Here is a 7,086-nt window from a genome sequence, read left to right as displayed (position 1 = left end):
CTTTGTAGAAAGGCCAATTGGATTGGAGACATCTTGCGAAGAAATTGTCTTCTTCATACCGCGATAGAAGGAAAGATGGAAGGAAAGCAAGGAGTAGGAAGAAGAAGAACACAACAGATCGACAGTCTGAAAAATAGAATAAAGTATTGTGAGTTAAAAGAGGAAGCTGAAGATCAACAAACGTGGAAGAAAAATTTCCAGCCCCAAACATTAAAAAAATATATTTAAAAATTCTCAATAATTCCAGGACCTGTCAAAAAACAGAATACTTAATAATAGGAAGAAAAACTGCTAGAACTTCTGATTTCAATATTGATTACTATATGACTAATGATTTCAAGCGATAATAGAAACTATTTTCGATATGGATTTAGTGTCTGAAGAACAGGTTCCTCCTCTGGCTTCATTCCTGTATTGGAAACGGAAGTTATAGATATTCTACTTCCGGTTTCTGTTTTGAATTTGTATAGTTTGAAATTCTATCCTACTTTTATAATTTGAAATGATGATCTTTATTTATCCTCTTATCTAAGTTATATAAATTTCTCTGCACAGAAAATAAACTAAGAGAATTTATTTATGCATTATTTATTCATCCCTATTGCAAAATCTTCTCATTGTAGACATAACTTCCTATTCTCAAGATATGTCAGCAATCCTTTTCATTTCAGTAAATGCATTGCATCCTAATTCACTAACCATGCCTTGATTTTTTCTTTTAAAATCAATGAAATTTTAAGGAGATTACTTACGAAGCTGATGCTTTTCCTCAATTTCATAAGATTTATGATTCATAAATATCATTGTATTTAGGATGAATCAGGATTTCGAAGTGACACAATTTCTGTATGTTGCGATCCATAAATTTAAGAGAAATATGGTAAAATTTCCGAAGAAAGTTCATTGTTTTTAGAAGAAAGTTTTCACTGCAACTAGCTCTTCTGAAATTTTCAATTGTTTGTTTCAGTGTACTTATTATATATGAGAGGTAAACTGAAGTCTACCCCCAAAAATATTATCTCTGCTCCCCCTATCTTAGTAATACAGGCATGAGGTAAATGTTTATTTAAATCCAAGTTTATCTGTTAAGCAATTGTCTACTTCAAGATTATTTGTTATTTTGATAGTACAGTTTATAATTGTTATCATAGTACCAATATTAAGTAAGTGTTGTGTTTTGCAGCAACATATAAATGTTCGATGTCGCTTGACTGAGATTTCAGAAACATATTTTGCATTTTCTTCATCATACTAGGTTGTTTCTGAAGTATCACCGTCGTGCGCGATCTCACCCATGTGCACCATCTCCCCTCCTCTTGTAGCATAGATTGCGCAAAATAAAAGTTTTTGAAAGCGACCAACACTAAGAGCACAATCACTTTCAACACTGATTGCGAGTCTGCTATTATACACAAGATGCTAAATTATACATTAAGGGAAACCGGGGTATTCGCGAACACTGGGGTAATGCCGAACACACAAGTTTACGCCCAGGGAAGTTTGTTAGAAAACAGACGATTTTGTTGCACGATAGCGGAGAGACCTGGAAAAGTGTAGCATAAATTTGGTGACAGTCAGTTGAATGGATTGCCAGGAAGACAGAAGTTTTGTTGTTTTTGTCGATTCACTTACAACGTTGATTCAACAATGTGGCCAAAGTAAGTTGGCTCTTATCTATATTGTTATAGATGAGGCTATATATTCCCCTATATTTGAGCACTAATTCTTTGTAATCTTACTAGCCTATATGCAGTCAACAATTAGTATTAACTTTAACAATAAAATGATGTCTCATGGGGAAATGCCAGACAGAATGTTCGCCATTACCCCGGAGTGTTCGGGATTGTCATGGTGTGAAATAAATAATAGTGGTGGTGATTTAATAGTTCTTTTTTTATTGAAAAGTATGTAATAAGTTAATGAAATTGGTTTGGAAAATATATCATATCTTGGTAATAAGCGTTATTAGCTTTATGAATTAGAATAGTTCGCTATATTTATAATTTGCTATATTTATTACTTATTATGTAATTATAATTCTTATTAAAGATTTAAATATTAAATTACGGTATATTTTTAATGTATTTTAATGCATTTCGCTTGTTTTGCAAAGGAAAGTTTAAAGTAAACAGAATGTTCGGCATTACACCGACCACTGGAGCAATCACGAACAAAGGTACACTTTTAAAACATCTCAATGATTTGTTGAAAAATGTTACTTTTGACTTTCCTCTGCTCTTTAGTAAATAAGAAAAACTCCGAGCTTTCTATACACAAAAAAATCTTTATTTTATCTTCAAAAACGAAAGAGTTATTTATAATGAAAGCTTAAGTGTTCGTGAATACCCCGGTCTCCCCTATGTCATTCTTGACAATTGCTTCAATATTTACTATTTTATGTAAGTTCGTTGAATTGTACGCGAAGTTTATTTACTTTTCCTTTATGATTTAGAAACACGTGGTTGTACTAAAATTTGGCAATTTTGTACCCCTAAAAGCGAAAGAGGTGGACCACCCAAATTTATAGTGATCTATATTAGGGTCCTATACTATAATACCAAATGTTTAAATTGGGCAATTTCCAAAATTAATAAGTACTTCTCCCAAAAATTTAAAGGGGTGCACAAATGTGACTATGTTTTATGATAGGGAATGGACCCCTATACATGACCATATAACTATATAAGATAATAGGACCTCATCCAAGGAGATAAATTAGGTCAAAAACCAAACACGTGGTACAACGTATTGCTTACGTTTATATTTTTGGCAATTTTGTACCCCTAAATGGGAACGAAGTGGACCACCCAAATTTATCATGATACATATTAGGGTCCAGTACTATAATACCAAATGATTAAATTGGGCAATTTCCAAAATTTAAGGGATGGGCCAAGGTATCCCTTCCAAATTTTTAAAGGGGTGCACAAATATACCCATATCTTATGAAAGATAATGAACCCCTGTATACGCCCATATAACTATATAGGGTAATAAGACCTCATCAAAGGCGATAAATTAGGTCAAAAACCTCCGAAGTTTGAATTTTTGGCAATTTTTTACCCATGAAAGGGAACGACATAGACCCCCAATACTGATAGAGGTACATACTATGGTCCTAGACTACCATACCAAATTTTTAAATATGGCAATTTCCAAAATTTAAGGGGGGTGGTCCTAGGTACCCCTGCCAAAATTTAGGGGGTGGGCCAAGGTACCCCTGCCAAAATTTAGAGGGGGTTGTCCTAAGTACCCCTCGGTCATTGACCCCGGGCCAAGGGCATTGACCTTTGACCTATGACGTCACAAATTTTTTGCTGACTCGACTAGATATACGGGGGGGCCTACTACTCAAGTGTAGTTCGAATATAATGGAAGATCATACACAAGATATGATCAAAAAGTAAGTTGAATGTAGTTGCACAGTGCCATCTATCGATGTTATATCAATTTCAACTAATAAGCCCGGTAGCCTAAACCTTTGGTACAGGCAGTGTCGGATTTGAATGAGTTGTGACATGTTAGTTGGCTTAAAGCGGCAGAAGAGTAAAGATGTGTTAAGGGTGTCTGTCGCGCGCCAACATTAAGTTTTGTTCTAAGCTGCAGAGAAGTACCAAAGAAGCTCATGAAATTTCAAAATCAGTGTATGGCGATGAAGCGGTTACATTGAAGACTGTTTACAAGTGGTATGAGCAATCCAAAAGCAGTAAGGAATCAGTTGAAAAGGAGCAAAGATCGAGACGTCTTTCAACGTCAAAAACAAATGAAAACATGTAAAAAGTGCCACAAATGATTCATTCAAATAGGGAAATGGCTATTCTAGAGCTTTCCGAAGAACTAAGCATCTTGTATGGATTAATGAAAGGCACTTTTAACCGCCGATTAAATGAGCAAATGACTTCCTTCTTCAGTACAAACGCGCCGCACCACACTTCGCTTTTGATCCAAGAGTTTTTGACCGAAAAAAATATTCATGTCTGTTCACATTCGCTGTGCTCTCCAGATATAGCACCATGCAACTTTTGGCTCTACCCAAAAATCAAAACCCTGCTTAAAGGAACAAGTTTTGACACCATTCCTAATATTAAAAGGGCTACAACAGAGCAGCTGAAGCCCTTCTAAAAGAGACCTTCCAGAAATTGTTCCGGTCATGGATTCAACGCTGAGATAAGTGCATTGCTAGAGTACGTTTGTTTTATGTTGGCACGCTTCCCGCCTAAAGGATGGATCTGTCTGCAACGCGTTCTTGCCATGCCGCAATTAAGTTGCGAGTTACAATACGCTAGAAAACATAGCAAAACGCGCCACACCACTCACAAGTCTCTGTAACACTTGTTCGCGCGTGGCAACTAAGCACTTCAAATACCCGCCAAATAGCAATGGCCTCATTTGATGGGCTGGCTGACAACTAACGTCAGCTACACGACAAAGCCAATAAGACGTCTATTGGATTAAAATGTTCACGTGAGTGCTAGCAGAATGTACTTTAAAAGCCAACCAAGTGCACTGGCGGGAAGCGTGCCAAGTTAAAACGAACGTACTCTAGCCAAAGACAGCACTTTGAAGGAGATTAAATCAAATTCCATGTAAGCTTATTACTTTAATGCTAATAAAATACTTCCATGTATGTTTTGATCACATCTCGTAAGTACACGTTTCATAACCTCCATCCTAAAAAGGAACATTAAATTCGAATTCATCAAGCATTCATTTGTCTTCTTATTACATTGAGGTGCTTGTTTCAGATATGTACATAACTTCTCTAACGAGCTGAGTTTCAGACCGCATTTATTTATGATGCAAGACCCACACATACGGTTGTATGGAAGAAGTATCTTTAAAGAGGGGAAAATAAACAAGCAAAACAAACTAAAAATACATGAGCTTTCATTGCAAATCATGTTCGTATACCTTGAAATCTGGGAATCAAGTCTTTTTGCTGCTCAACATTGTATTAATTTAAGCGCGGTTACACTCAGTGTGGCGTGAGTACAGAAACGTTCATTAAGTTCATCTGAAAAGAAACATGCAACGTGGAGATCTTTTACCTGAACGTATGATCAAACGAAAGAGAGTATTTGTTTCTTCCATGTTGCAAGCCCTTCAAAGCAAGGTAAAAAGAAAAAAAAAATTGACTTTGTAGAAAAGTAAGACTATTCCATGTAGAAGCGGCTCGTGAGTGAAGTCAGACTTGTAAAAATTAAAATTTTCTCGCTTCAAACTAAACTCTAGTATACCAATTGTTGTCTGTACACAATTAATACATGAAATTAAGGTATTAATTTGACAACAAATTCACATAATTTGAGAAGAGAGAATTGCATCTGAGAATTTGCTTACCTAATGTAAATTGTAATTCCAGAATACCGGTAGCGTACATTTAATTAGATTAATACCACTATTCTCCGTCCCTTTGGTTTTGTTTGTTTCATGAGACACTAACTGATGGTGTTGAATTTAATATTTATGTCAGTTAGAGGTCTGCACGGGCCGTAATTTTTAGCTCGGGCCCGACCCGGCCCGTAAATTTATGATGGGAGGCCCGACCCTAGTTCGAAATATGTTTTAGCATTTAGGTCCGAGCTCGTGTTATAATCAAATAAGCCCGAAATAAACCCGAATTACAGAAACTTAATAACTAACGCAAAATTATATTTTTATTTACATCAATTAGAGGTTTAATTTGGCAGATGTGCTTTAAAAGTTCCCAGAAACAACGGTCCCATAAATATCGTTGTGTGTATATATAGTATATTTAAAAAGTTAGGCCCGAAAAATATGGTTGCATATTTAAAATTTTACTGGTCGAAATCAGCCCGGGTCCGAAGTGATATATGTTTTGCAGGCTTAAGTCCGGCCCGCGTGCGGAGTCGGGCTTAGGACCGCGGGCTCGGCGCGAGCCCGTGCACACCTCTAATCAGTGGATGTGAACTGTCTGAAATGAAAATTAAATATCCTGCTTTATATCCTACGTTTATGTCCTTTTGGCAAAAGAAAACAGGTGATCAACGAAAGCGAATCGTTGTAAAATAATTGGCGCGATAGGAATATGGAGAAAACGGGAGAACTCTTAGAAGATCTGCAGACACGATGTTGTCGATCAGGAAATCACATGTTCTAGGATCGAATTCAGGACCTTTCACACTAAAAGTGAGCATTCTGCACTAGACATCTTGCCCCCCAATGGATGTTAAATTTCAGGAGAAAAGGAAGAAAGACGATTCTTTACAAGAACATTTTGAGTATGTCTTTCTCTGATTTGAGTATATTTCATTACTGCTAAATCTTGAACTTTAAAACATACACTTTTATGTGAATGTCGTTCATTCTAGCTTTGCAACTCTTTGCCTTGGTTTAAAATAAAATCCAATCAAAGCAAATCACTTTTAATAAATAATAGTGATTTGCTTTAGTCAAGTGATTTGGTTTGATCAGATTTTATTTTTATTTAGGACATTAGTATATGTCCGTGAACCTTGCCCCACCCCACACATGCACTAATTGTGAAACACATCCAAAAATTAATGCTCAATTAGTGTCGACGATCTACAATGTTAAAGAAATGTGGTTTTATACAAACGTCAAAAAACAAAAATTAAAAAAAAATCTAGGTGGGCTAAGTTCATGTTAGATGAAACCATTGAGATGAAACTTATACACAAAATTACTGCTAAATTAGTGTTCGCGATACCGCTAAAGAAAATAATGTTATTATCAGGCCAAAATTTATTCGAAAATCTTTAATATCGGTATCATCAAAGAAAACAATCGATCCCTTATTTTTTGCAGCAATTCTTCTTTAAGTACACGTTACATAAGTTTCTACTAGTCCTGACAGGTAAATACGAACCTAGTGACCAAGTTTCGTTCATCGCCTTTTGCTAAAAGGATTAAGGGTGGAGAGTACATGCTTATCATTTTTTGTTATTGTTGTTGTTCTAGTTTCGAGTGTTTCAATTTTAGTGTTAAATACTGAACTATAAGAGCAGTTTACTTGAAAAATATCAATGTAAAAGATGTTCTGGCTTTTTTATTTCAGAGTAAGCATGCATCGTTTAAACTTCCCAGGGCTCACGGATATGCAAG

This window comes from Thermobia domestica, chromosome 14, assembly GCF_964235325.1.
Source record: "Thermobia domestica chromosome 14, izTheDome1.hap1.1, whole genome shotgun sequence".
Taxonomy (NCBI): domain Eukaryota; kingdom Metazoa; phylum Arthropoda; class Insecta; order Zygentoma; family Lepismatidae; genus Thermobia; species Thermobia domestica.
Note: the sequence above shows the minus strand (reverse complement) of the source record.